The sequence below is a fragment of the Eleutherodactylus coqui genome, chromosome 9, assembly GCF_035609145.1.
Source record: "Eleutherodactylus coqui strain aEleCoq1 chromosome 9, aEleCoq1.hap1, whole genome shotgun sequence".
In the NCBI taxonomy this organism is placed as follows: domain Eukaryota; kingdom Metazoa; phylum Chordata; class Amphibia; order Anura; family Eleutherodactylidae; genus Eleutherodactylus; species Eleutherodactylus coqui.
Window position 1 is genome coordinate 156,390,623 of NC_089845.1, and position 14,718 is coordinate 156,405,340.

Genomic DNA, 14,718 nt, shown 5'->3' on the forward strand with positions numbered 1-14,718 from the left:
ACCCTGCTCAAGATCCCCCCCCCCCCCCCCGACTAGTGCAGAGAGCCATCCCGTAAGGCTCTCTCCAATTCAGGTAGACTGTGTGCTGCTCTTGTAATTCATGTGAACGGCTGTCCTGCACTACTACGTTTCTCCTGTAGTGGAAACATCTGGGTCTCTACGACCAGCTAGATGCCAGGAAAGTAAAGAGTGAGACTCTGGGAAGTCAGTTGTTCACTTCAGGCCGAGAATTATAATAGGGGTTGTGGAAGTTGGGACGACAACTTCAAGGGGCTGTCAGTAACACAAAGATATCTGTTTTCGGTCTCTGTCTGACTCCACTCCTGCAGGCCAAAGACAACAAAGGTCAAAATCTGTCATCACTGATGACAAAAATCAGTACTCCATGGCCGGCTTACTCATACTGTACAATGAGGGAACTATATCATCGAGTCATCTACAAGATAGTTCAATAAATCCCCCAAGCTCAAGAGTCCATAGAGGGGGAGGGTTCAACTTTTCAAGACCCACTGTATTAGCCACATCGGAGAGGCCTCTGTATGACTCAGCCTAACACCATATATATTTCTTCATTGGACGCCCCTTTAATTATTATGGCATTATCTAGTTTACAGAATTTTGCTTTAAATGGATATTCAATATAAAAAAATTGCATTTAAAAAAAATAATAAATGGGCGTTCTACACTCAAAATATAAGTTCTTAAACCAAGGAAATGAAATGTCTTTTTGCAGATTGCTTATCTAAGCCCCAAATTATGTATGCGGATGATGACTGCCCATGCAACATGCTTTAGGGTATACACACCTCATATACATACTGTATACACAACACAAAGATGGATCACACCCAAGGACTGAAACTAAAGTGTAGACCAGGGGTGTCAAACTAATTTTAACCGAGGGCCACATCAGGCTTATGGAGACCTTCAAAGGGCCGATTGTAAGGCCCCCTGTCCACAGATGTGATTTCACCGGGGTTGCTGTGGAAAGCACCGGCCCTGTGTCCACAAGCAGAGAATCCTTGCGATTCTCTGCTCGGGGCCGACATTTCGCAGCATGCTGCGAATTGCCGCGATTCTCTGCGGTCAGCCTGTTTGTCAGATAGGCTGACCGGCAGAGATTTGTCTGCTGGCTCCCGCTCCCGCGGCGGAGATTCACCGTGGCACTTTGGAACTCTCGTGGACATGGGGCCTAAGACAGTATAATGAGGGCTTGTTCACACCAGCGTATTTGCGTACATAATATGCAGGGAATAGAAGCCATTGATGTCAATGAGTCATTCACATGATGTATATTGTCATACAGTCTGACCTATTTTGTTGCGTACTACGCACCCCAATAGGCCATTGAAGTGAATGGGCCGCGCAAATATGTGGTGATTGCGCAGGAAACCGATGTATTCACTGCATATTTGCGCACCATTTCAGTGGGCCCATCTGCGTTTTTTTGCATCCCCAAATATGCAGGCATAAGTAATTTTCGATTGCGCAAATATGCAGCGTATTTATGAGACCAAAATATGATTATGCCCATGTGAACGAGCCCTAATAGTGACCCCTATAGTGGCCCCAATAGTGGCCCCAGTAAAAATAATGACCACCACAGTGGCCCAATTAGTAATATTAACCACCTCAGTAGTAACACCTCCATAGCAACATTAAGCCCCCTCAGTAATAGTAATAAACCTCTCAGTAATAAACCGCCCTCAGTAATAAGCCCCCCCCCCCCCCACAGTAATAAGCCCCCCCCACAGTAATAAGCCCCCCCTCAGTAATAAGCCCTCCCCTCAGTAATAATAGTTCCCCCCAACCCATATACTTACCTCCTCCTAACTGTCCTCTGCTCGCGCTGAGCCTGCTTCTTCCCTGAGTCCTCTTCTGCGGAACTGATGAGCAGAGGACTTAGGGGAGAAGAATCCCGGCTGCACATTGACGTCAGTGTGCGCCGGGATCAGCGCTCACAGCATGATTACCAGCGGGAAGCGGCAGTACCCCAGCTGGTAATCGCTGCACTAGTGAGCGGCGTCAGCACGCTGCGGGCCAAATAAAATGATACAGCCGGCCGGATTCGGCCCACGTGGTGCAGACACAATGTTATTGTCTTTATGGATAGAGGTTTTTCTATAACAATAATGATGGGGGGGGGGGGGGGGCGGGGGAGTTTTCAAGCAATAGGTTCCTTCTGGTTTGGAGCCAATGCTGGAGGTGGGGTGATATGACTTATCAATGGGGCCCAGTGTCACATCAGATACAGCATTGGGAGCAGTGAAGACCACAGTGGACTCTACCTCTTCACTTTCCATACTTGGTGAACACAAGAGCGAGACATGTCCTACCCATACCATCCTTGGCATCCAACCTACATGCCAGCAACTGACCTGCCCAGCATGGAGCGGATGCTGCAGATGGACTTCAACAGGGAGAGTAGTTCAGAGGAAGGGAGAAGTGTTCTGCGTGAGCAAGATCCCACAGATAATCCTAAGAAGATAGAGAAGACCCCTGGGAAGAAAAAACTACCAGCGATACGCCAAGCCTCCATATTCCTACCTGGCCATGATTGCCCTGGTTATACAAGGCTCTCCAGAAAAGAAGCTCAAGCTGTCCCAGGTAAGAGACCTTTATGTCCCGGAAACACAGGGAGGTGATTGGCAAGTAGGAACTGACCAACAGCTACAGCCATTTTCCAGATACAAAGTTCTAGAAACTTCTTAAGCCCTTAAGGACGCGGCCTAATTTGGTACTTAAACATGCAATTATTTTTTTGGATTTTCATCCCCACTTTTCAAAAATCAATACATTTAATTTTTTCACCAACGTGGCCATATGAGAAATTGTTCTTTGCATGACAAGTTGTAGTTTTAATTGGTATAATTTTGGGGTACATGTAATATATATATATATTTATTTTTTGGGGGGCGGGGGTGGGGGTTAAAAAGCACATCAATTTTACCATTTTTTATAATATTCACCATGCAGTAAAAAACAAAAAGATCCATTTTTTCTGGTTGTCGGTACAATTAAAACAAAACTACAATTATATATTTTTTTTTAGGTTTTTACACTCTTGCGCAATAAGAAGTCTTTTTTTTGTAAAATAATTGTTTTTTGTCACTGCATTTAAAAACAAGACTTTTTTCATTTTTCCATGCACGATGCTGTTAAGGGCTTTTTTTTTTTAGATGTGCTGTAATTTTTGTTGGTAACATTCTGGAGTACCTAGTACCTTATGAATCGCTTTTATTGCATATTTTGGGAGGCAAAATAAACAACCCCCCCCCCCCCATCCCCACAAATGGGCTTTTAGAAAATGGGCACTTGCCTTTTAGGATAAAAAGTGTGTTCAATTTATTGGTTAGATGACTCGATACTAAACTTTTTTAAAAAAATTTTAAACCAAAGAAATGAAAACAAAATGCATAAAAAATTTCTTTTAACTGTTTATGTCCCTGTAGGGGACTTTAAGCTGTGATCCTATAAACACAAAAAGGGAAAAAAATACTACTATATTGGTAAGTGGATATGGCTTAATTTTCTGTGATTTTGTAAAAAAAATGTTTTCCCATTTCTGTAATTTTTTTTTCAAATTAGTGTGGGGACTCGCAAGAAGATGAGGACCCGTGACGAGGGCTCGTGAGCTTCCATATTTTGGCCAAAATATTAACTAATGCCTCACATTTATTGGTACATATCAATATATCAGTTATTTGGCATTTTGACCTTATATGCCATTGAAGCCTGGAGTATAAGGCCAATGCGGTTCACCTGTAAGTAACAGAGCAGCCCTCTGATTTAACAATGGCGCAACTCATCAGTTGTTAGTTTGTATGGTGCACCACATGTGTGAATTGCCCTGACTCCTTTTTTATCATTTTGAATTGTTTATTGATGTGCATTTTTGTGTTAGGCAGCCGGCCCTCTGTAGATGTGTGAGTGGCTTCTTGTCAGTGTCTTGCTCCTTTGCAATGCTCCTCTATTTTGCACTTTGGCTGTCTGTGTGTTTGCTTTTAGCAATATTGTATAGTCTGCGCCATGCAGTTTGGCCCTTGGTGCTGGAGAGACCGAGTGCTTTGCTCTTTGTTATTTTTCAGCCTGCTTTATACCCATTGATGGGTTCCAGATCTGCAGTGAGTAGAACATGTTTGGCATGGCACCCTTTATATCCTGTATCTATATCCAGGTGCAGCATTGGATGGCTTTGTAGGTCATGTAAGTGGCTGTTCATTAGTACCTTGCACCTTTTTAAGCTCCTTTATTTAGCATTTGGTCCTTTTGCATTTAGTGGGAGGTCATGCATCTGCATCCTTATCTGCGTCATACTATATTGGTAAGTAAATATGGCCATATGTTACTGTGATTTTGTGATCCTATAACCATTCAAATAATACACTGCAGTACTTCTGCAGAGGTGAACAAGGTTTCATAACCGAAACGCGTTCTCTGTATTATTCAAGCACCACAAGAAAATAAAAAGCAAGTTTTTCCACAAAAAGCTGTATTCCTGCAATTGGATTGTTTTGCGTCTATTAGCTCTATTAGTTTACATTATAGGCCATGGCAACCTTTCAGTCCTCCACAATTGAATGGCAGTGGGCCAGTGACATCATAAAATGGAGCCTCCTCCATTAACTCCATACATGCCAAGATCAATACTGATCCTTCTGATCCACACTGTTGCAGCAGGATCCTATCTGTCAATCCCAAGTGCCTCCAGCTGCAGATGCGGTTGGCAAAGCTCCTAAACCCATGCTATTCATATACTGTACATGTACATCTTGGGGCAGGAAGTTTTTATAGAATCTAAGATCTTCCTACCCAATAGTAAGCAGGGAAGGAGGGGCACAATTTACTAGCAGACTCTTTACTAACAGATTCTTCAGGAGATCAGCAACATATTCCCCTTCTTCAAGGGAGATTACCAGGGATGGAAAAACTCCATCAGACACAACTTATCATCTAGAGATTGCTTCACAAAGGTAAGGGACCCAAAAATGGACGGCGGTGGTAGAACTTACTGGAGTGATATACCTCTTATAAGTGCTGGTAACTTTTCCATATATAGTTGGGAGATTTCCTAACCCCTTAATGACAAAGCCAGTTTGCACCATAATCAATTTTCAGTATTTTTCATCATCGCATTCCAGGAGCCATACATTTTCAATTTTTCCATTAACATAGCCGCAAAAAACATGAGGGCTTGTTTTTTGTGGGACAGTTTGTATTTTTTAATTACATCATTTGGGTGCATATCATTTACTGCAGAACTTTTGTTGTTTTATGGGGGTTTGGGAAAAGAGCTAAACTGTCTCTAACTACCCGATGGTATGCCGGGCTGGGCATGTACTCGCCACTCCTGGGCCATCTGAACGGACGCACAAACGGGAGATATTTCCGCGCATGTTCAAGCGATTTTCGTCCGCACTGTGACCGTAACACGGCCAACCGAAAATAGTCTATGGTTGTGTGAAAGAGCCCTAATTGCGTACAAAAATAGTAAAAACAAACACTTTAAAAAAAAATTACTTTTGTGTCACCGCATTCCAAGATCCAGAGCTTTTTTATTTTTCCATGGAGGGAGCTCTATAAGGGCTTGTTTTGTTTGAGGAATTAACTCTTCATTTATCCATTTAACATTTTGATTCCATATTTTTTAGAGGCAAGATTAATAAAATCTACAATTCAGGCTTTTTATTTTTAACAGCGTTCACCGTACAGTATAAATATGGTCAATTAATTCTGCAGTTTAGTACGATTACATCAACACCGAATATATATATATAGTTTGGGGGGGGGGGGGGTGGATTGCAACATTTTCGAATTTAAGATATTTTTCTTTTTTTTATCACTGCATTCAAGAGCCCCTTCACATTTTTCTTTGTCAACGGTGCTGTGAGATTTTTTCTTTTTGAAGGATGAGTTGTACTTTCTAATAGTACCATTTGTTGATCCATGCAACGTATTGATCACTTTCTATTATGTTTTTTGTTCAGCAAGATAGGCAAAAAAAGCTTATTTTTATGCTGTGCACTCTGTGGGTTAAATAATGTAACAGCATTTTTCTCTGCGTCATTATGAACACAGTGAGATCACAAGGGGTTTTTTTTAAAATATTTTTTTACATAGTAAAGGGAGAAAAGTGGGGTTTGAATATTTATTTTTTTACATTTTTTAAAGCCTTTTTTAACTTTATCTGTATTTTTTTGCCATTACAAACCATGGTAAACCATTGATCTTTCGTGATAGGATGGCAGAGGAAGCCCCTCCCTCTGTTACAGTAGACTTGTACATGTCCCAATCAACATTGATTGGGGCATGTAAGGGATTAACGGCCCCGGATCGAAGTTCTTTGCGATCCCAGTCATTGTAGCAGGACCCCGGCTGTCCTGCTACAATGATTTCGGATGACATGGGCTCAGCTCTGAGCCGGCTCCATCTACATGCCGTACATGTATGGCATTTCATGGTGTGGGAAGGGCTTAACAGTGTATATGGAAGTCATTGTCCATTAGAAGAAAGCTCATTAAATACATTCATCCCAGCAGTACAAGATGCCACCAGGCCGCATGTACTAAAGGCAGATGTATAATCTAAGACGGAGTTCAACCAGCCTGTAATAAGTGATATCATTAATAAAACTCCTGTAATTCACCTTTTGTGTAAGCCAGAATTGTCCAGTAAGCCATCAGCTGAATTATTATTATTTTTTTCAGGTCCTGAAAGATCCGCACAAACCGCAGGCGAAGGAAACTACTTGACGGTGGATGTCAGTAAGATTCCAGATGACGCCATGAAGCTTCAGAACACGGCAGTCACCAGACAGAATATCTATCCACAAGACCTGGCCCCCTTCATTGTCCACGGACATTCCTTCCGTCCTACACAGTGCCAATACCAGAAGCCGCTGCTGCAGCCAGCTTATCTGCCCCGGACCCCGCAGATCCTATGGAACTTTCCCACATCTTACACGAACTGCGTTGCCCCTAATGTGGTTGCACCTTCTAGTATTCATCCACTTCTGCTTTACCCCAACTTTCCATCTATGTCCCTGGGTAACTACATGCCACCTCCTTGCCCTAATCCCCCTTACCAAAACCGGAGGGAGGCCTACCCCTCCTGCCTAGGACCACAACTACCCCTCGCCCCAAGGCCTCCACCAGGGTCTGCTGATTTCCTCCCTAGCAGATCAGTGTATGATATTAAAGGATACACCCCACAACCTCTATTCCCACCGCCTCAACCGGTATACAGGCAGCCGCTCACACACAGCGCCGGATATTCTGGATACCGGCATGTGGATTACTAACAGTGGACGTGCAATCTTTGGGTCTAATAGCACAATGTTGGTCCTCGGTCCTCACAGGCTCTTAGGCCGGTTCACACGCTCGAATTTGTGCTGTGCAATATTTTCAATGTGTTCATTTACATGAGCGCATGAAGAAAATATGTAACATGTTCTGTTACAGATTTCACCCCTTTAATTAAAGCCTGATGCAGATCCGCAATCTACACCAATACTGCTGATTTTGGCATGGATTTTTCTCTGCGGCAAATCTGCACCGAATTCTCTACATGTGAACATACTTGACATTTTTCCAATCAGTTTCCCAAAGCATCTCACCAGGCCGGTCCGAGGTGAGGGCACGGCGGCATTTATACTGTTCTTATACATATAAATACATTATATATTAGCGTGGACACCCACTTGCGTTTTTCTTGCTCTTTTTTTTAACGTGATTGTCAATGGGACTTTCTAATGTTACAAACGCTTTGCAAGTTTGTGCTTTGCTATCTTTGTGCGATGCGTTTTTAACATTAGAAAGTCCAATTGACAATCGCGTTAACAAAACCTGCAAGAAAAAAGCAAGTGGGTGTCCACCCTGATATATCACACATATATATAATCACTTAAGCACAGTAAATTTACGGCACTTGGCCCTGGGCTTTATTCCCGGACACAGCTGAGGACCCGAAGGTGAAGCGGTCTGTAACGGCTTTTGCCTTCTCCTTTCCCAGTTTTTTAAAAAAAATATATCTTTTTTTTAGCTTTTTACCCTCAATAAAATTAAAAAAAGGAAAAAAAAACTCTGAAACAGATATAAAAAAAATAGCCCTGTGCATAAAAAACAGCAAAAATAATTTTGGTAGCTGAAGGAAAAAAAATAAGGCAATAAAACCACCAGATGGGTAAAACCCCTAAAACGTGTCTGGTCCTGTAGGGGTTAATCTTTGTTGTTTTTGTCTTTTAACTCCTAATAAAGTTTTTTTCTCTTTAAACGACTCTTGTCCCGGTTTTGTACTTGTGAATGAGCCCCTCAGAGGAGACATCCAGCAAGGACAGTAGTAACGCTAAGGGCTCGTTCACATGGCGTAAATACGCTGCGCACCATGCAGAGAATAAACCCAGTGATGTCATCGCGGTTATTCATATCTGTGGATTTTTACATGAATTTTGGTGGCATGAAAAAGACCCACAAAAAACAGCATGTCCTGATTTGCTGCATTCTGAGGCCTTATTTACCTACTTTGCTGCATAATATGCGCTAAAAGAGCTCCTTGAAGTCAATAGGCCGGCGAAAATACACAGAAAACCTGAATATTTGTGCTTGAAATCCATGTACGGCCAAAGGACACCAAGGTGCTGGGGCCTCATGGAATCTGGAGCAGTGAGGTGCTTTAGATGTTAGGTAGGGAATTAATGGTGTCAATGAGGTTCATTTCAGGGCCAGCAGAAAGTGCCAGAACACGCTGGTGAATTTACTGAGCCTTGGTGACAGGATTGGATTGGGCAGTGGAAAATCGGCGGGAGAGAGAGGCTGCCAGCTGAGTGGTAAACTGGAAACAAGATGATTGGTCAGGAGGAGTTGTGTTATAAGCGGGTGACAGCTGGACGGGACCTTCAGTGGAGAGCGAAGCAGGTTGTCTCGCCCACCCTTTGCTTTGGAGTAAGGCCCTCTGTCAACGGGCGTTGCGGTATAAGCCGCCGCCTGGGAGCAGGAGCCACAGACCAATCTCCACCGGTCAGCCTAATCTCCACCGGTCAGGGCCATTCGCAATGATTCTCCGCTCGTGGACAGGGGGGCCGGCACTTTTCATAGCAATGCTATGGAAAGCATCAGACAGCGTGATTCACCAGTGGTTTACAACCAGTGAAATCACTGCCGTGGACAGGGGGCCTAACAGCGCGTCTGTCGTGGGCATTTTTTAAGATAGGGGGATTGCCACCTTCGGCAGGTTGGCATCGACGGTATGTTAATGTTTGGTTGTTGGTTTAGTCTGGGTTCATATGACCAAGACTACTCGGTTTTATAGAACATTTTTTGAATTTGAGTTAAATGTTAACCCCGTTTGAAAAATAAACACCTGCAGCCAATAAATGCCATATTGGTGTCAGGGCCTTTATTTCAGGTATAGTTTAAAAGGTTCAATTAAAGCATAAGATTCCATGGAGTTTCAGACAGTTATTTGCGCACATAAATACGCAGTGTTTTCACGTGTAAAACCCCCCTCCTGTCCGCATGTAATACACGATTAATACTGCGTGTTTTGGCCCATAAATAAACCCACATCCACTAGTGTGAATGAGCCCTTAGGGAGCGCCACATACAGACGCTGTATGGTGGCACTAATAATCCCGGTCGGTTTGCTTTGTTGATGCGTTCACAATACGGTAAGGGGCGTGGCTAAGAATACTGCCGGTTCCGTGTTTGTGCCCTGTTTCAGTGTGAATCCACATTAGATGTAAATCATCTAGCGATCTGCGTGACTCCAGCGAGGCGCAGTCATCAGCGACAGGATCTCACCCCCAACCGTCTGGGGTTTTCTAGTGCAGCAATGTGAAGTGTATACTAAAAATGGCGCGATGAGGAAAGCATCCAGCAAAAGGGGATCTAATAGACAGAAACAGGGTTGGAGGAGGATGTCAGGAATCGTTGTGACCAACAGGCGCTGCAAGTAAAGCGCAGCTGAACACAACGCTGGCGCTTCAACTAACGTGTCTGAATGCACAACTCGCCTTTCCTCATCACGGATGGGCTATAACAGAAGACGGACAGTTCTAGCACCATTGTATCTAAGAGAAACTCCAAAAGACAAAAGAGGGCAAAAATTGTATCAGTGAGTAGAGGAAAAACATGGCCTGGTCAGATGAGGTCCAACGTGCACCCAGATGGGGTCTCACTAAGACTGGCTCATGCACAGCTGAACTCCATAGCGGCAAGCATAGTTGCGCAAATGCCAGTGTGCTGTTGCCCTATAGGTAAGGTAGATTCTCCTCAGTATATGCAAATAGAGATCGGGCAGATTTTCCTCACTATATACACAGAAGTGAGGTTGATTCTCCTGCTTGCTAGAGAAGAGTTACACCTTACACAAACAAGTAAGCATATATTTGGTGGGCGCCTTGCTTCACTCATCAGGAGAGCTTTAAACTAGAATATGGGGAGGGAAGTGAAAGGCCAGGCAAAAATTTACAGCTAATTAATACGTTTGAGAACCTTGCTATTAGAAGTGGAAAGAAAGAACAGAAACAAAACATTCAGAATGCAAGTAGAGGAGCAAGAGACACCGATCACAAACTAACATGTTTCTACACAAATGCCCAGAGCATGGGAAACAAACAAGGGGAATTGAAGCTCCTAACACAGGAAGAGAAATATGATGTCATAGACATCACAGAAACTTGATGGAATGATACACATGATTGGCATACAAGGCTTGATGGATACAACTTATTTATAAGAAACAGACCTAATAAAATGGGAGGAGGTGTTGTGTTGTATGTTAGGAACACATTCATCTCCACAGAGATTCAAGCTTCAGAGCTGGGAGTTCTGTAGAAACTGTTTGGGTAAGAATACAAGGAGAGAAGAACAGAAAGGACACCATTATAGGCATTTACTATAGGCCGCCTGGACAAGCAGAAGATATGGATGAACTCTTTCTACATCAGATGACCAAGCTCTCAAAGACGCCCAACATAGTGATCATGGGTGATTTTACTGATCCAGACATTCGTTGGGAATCTCTCAGGTAAAAGTAATGGACCCAACAAATTCTTATCCGCTCTTGCTGACAACTTCATCTTCTGAAAGGTAGAAGAGAAAACAAGTGGATCTGCTATCTTGGACCTAATTCTTACCAACAGGGAGGGAATGGTTGAGGAAGTAAGGGTGGCTGGGACCTTAGGAGGCAGGGATCATGATATCCTTCAGTTTTGGATAAAAAGGGGATGAGGATCAGAAAAAAATAGTATCTGTGTTTTGGGGTTTTTGCATGCAGAAAGTCACCCTGTGTGTCGAGTCTTTTTTGGTACTAACATTTTTGTGCACATTTTTGTGTTTGTAATACATGCAGCAGGCCTTTAATTAGAAAGGTTGTACTTTTCATGTTTCATTAAATGCATGTGTGCAGGCACTGTCACCCACTGCCCGTTATGGTGGTTTTTTTTGTTTTTTAATTGTAAAGAACGCCACTTCCTGCGGCTCATCCTTTTGTGGGATTGTGAATTTTGTGCCTATAAGAGGTATTTGTAAGTAATGTGAAGAGGCTTAGCACGCTGTTATCTGTACCCTTTTTTTTGCCTTTTTTGTTTGAAAAGTTTCTTTTGTCAACTTAAATTTTTGATGATATTGTGTAAAATGTGTCTAGCTGTGCGTGTTGCTCTGGCTTTTCCCCCTACATAAAACTGCCTTACCACAACATGTAAAGTTTTAATAACATGTTCTTTTTCTCCACCTGCAGATTTCTGGCTACTGGGGACTCCTTTGCAACCCTCCACTTCCAGTTTCGGTTAGGATATACAACGGTGTCAACTGTAGTTCATCGAACCTGTGCGGCACTGTGGCATGCGTTATGTCCAGAAGTAATGCTTCTGCCAATGGTGGGTCATTGGCTTCATGTGCCGATGGGTTTAAGGCACATGCAGATTTCCCGAACTGCATAGGGGCACTGGACGGCAAGCACGTGCGCTTCCGTAAGCTGCGTAACTCTGGGACCCGCTTCTACAACTATAAACACTTTTTCTCTGTAGTTTTGTTGGCCATGGCGGACAGAGTATAAATTTATATTAGTAGATATCGGGGCGTACAACAGATTCACGTGCCTTTACGGCCTCACGAATTGGACAGCGGCTGCAAGAAGGCTCACTTTATGTTCCTCCAGCACAGAGCCTTTCTGGATGTGATGGGCCACCAATACCCTTCATCCTGGTGGCGGATGAGGGGTTTGCTTTATCCATGCATGTGATGCGGCCTTACCCATTTAACTGATGGGCGACGGATTTTGTAACTACAGACTGTCTAGGGCTAGGAGATGCATCGAGTGTGCCTTTGGTATTTTGGTGGCACGCTGGCATGTCTTAGACACTATGCTTTGTTTGAACCCTGATCGTGCTGTTGGGGTGGTAAAGGTCTGCCTGGTTCTGCATAATTTTGCAATACTTGAGGATGGTCCATGGGAAGAAGAAATACCCCTGTGCCCGTTACATAATATATTTGGGGTTCAGGCCGCACGCCATGAGCGCCCTGCAACAGTGGACCTGCGCATTCGGGAGCAGCTAACACATTATTTCCTAGCTCCAGAAGGTACTGTACTATGGCAGCAGGCGGCTGTTCCATGGCGACGGCCATAGCAAGTGCATTAGACAAGGCAATTTTTGGGGCATCTAAACTTCCATGCGAGGATGGTGCCTGGGTGAATTCTCCCATATTTCATTATTTGGCTGCAGCAGATCTTAAGGGCCGCACAACGTATTTGAATTTGTGTTATAATTGTAAATGCCTTTTTTCCTATTGTGTTTGAAAAATAACCACGGTCATAATGTAGTGATGGTCCTTTTTGTTTGTTCCCTTTTGTCGGTCAAAAACTTGACGTTCCTTTCCTTTTTGTCTAATGTTGTGCATTTTTTTAATTAAAATCATTTATTTAATTAAACAAAGAGACTTCTGACATAAATGTGGCGGCTGTAAATGTTGTCGCGGTCAATACCAATGAGAGCCTATATGTTCGCTTCTTGCTTTGACTAACCTAGTTGTCCGTCCTTTGTTGCCTTTTTCCCTGTATTTGGATTGAACGCCAGCATGTTCTCTACTTTTGGGTCTTTACAAATTTCTTGACTTTACCATCCTTGTTTTCCGCCTGTCTTGGCCACTTATTTCCCTTTACAGTACATAAGAGTTTGCTCCATGAATCTTTGCGAACTTCACACTTGGCATTACATGTTACTGGAATATATTTGACCAACAACCCACATGTGATGCGCCAAAGCATGCGCACCCTTTTTTTTTGTGTTGAGCTTTTGTGTAACCGCACATCCCCGATGCCCCTGCAATGTCTTGTGTCTTCTGTACTTAGGCCAAAAGATGAACACTATATTACAATGGCCAAGCATGTCTTGCCATCCCCTGAAGGGAAGGCTTATAATGTCAAGGATAGATTCCCTGACACAGAAGGCAAGCGATAATATAAATATCATACTCAGACCCTTTGTGGAGGCGCTACCATCTTATATATGAGATACTACTGACATCTTGACACATCTAGAGGGAATCACAGTAACAGATTATATCCTTCTAGCTAGTTTGGACATGGACACCCCATAATAACTTTATCCTGGGACTGCTTAAATTTGTCCTGGAGCACAATTTTTTGTTTGAGGGGTGGTTCTTCCACCAGCTTAGGGGGGCCGCTATGGGGAGCCTGTGTGCCCCTGCTTATGTGTGCCTCTATCGGGGCTGGTGGAAGGAGAAATATCGGTTCCAGGAGGCAAACGAAAAATGGACAATCCTCATTGACCTCTGGGTGAGGCCTATCAATGTTTTCATCCTCTGGTCCGGCACAGTTGCGGAATTCCAGGAGTTTGTGAAATTCCTTAACAACCGTGTCTATATTTGACATTTGATATTCAAACACAAGGTTTTACTTTCCTGGACTTAAGTTATCTAAATCTGAAACAGGAAGTTTACAGACAATGTACTGCAAACCGACTGCCACAAATAACCTCCTACATTTGGGAGAGCTATCATCCCACCCCTCTCAAAAAGGGGTTTACCCAAGGGGCAGTATATCAGAGTTAGGAGAAACTGCTCAGAAGAGGATGAATTTGAGTCTCAAGCAGAAGAGATGACCAGGAGAGTCACAGACAGGGGGTATCCCAAGGACACACTCACTAAGGCCCTTGGAATAACTAGGGATATGAATAGAAGAAACCTGTTGAAAGTTAAGCACAGAACAGAGTCACAAAAAGTGGTGAGAATCATTGGGACATATGATGACTAGAGATGAGCGAACGTACTCGTCCGAGCTTGATGCTCGGGCGAATATTAGGGTGTTCGGGATGTTCGTTATTCGTAACGAACACCACACGATGTTCGGATGTTCGGGTTACTTTAACTTTCTTCCCTGAGAAATCATTTCTATATGCGCTCAATGGGGCCGGCGGCAGCAGCGCCAACCCCATTGAGAACATATAGAAGACAAATCCTTCTTCTCTGCCACAGCTGTAACAGCTGTGACAGAGAAGAACGATGTTTGCCCATTGAATTCAATGGAACCGGCAATACAGCCGACTCCACTGAATGCAATGGGCTGCCGGCGATCGCGGGATGAATTGTCGGAAAGGGGTTAAATATATAAGCCCTTTCCTGCAATTCATCCAGAAATGTGTAAAAATAAAAAATATATATATACTCACCTGGTGCCGACAGACGGAGTTCAGCGCGGCAG

At 43.4% G+C, this 14,718-nt stretch overlaps 1 pseudogene; it reads left to right on the forward strand.

The window, feature by feature from the left end:
• The first annotated feature begins 2,327 nt into the window (after window positions 1-2,327).
• LOC136578736 (forkhead activin signal transducer 3-like) lies at window positions 2,328-7,300 on the forward strand (annotated as a pseudogene).
• Window positions 7,301-14,718: the final 7,418 nt, after the last annotated feature.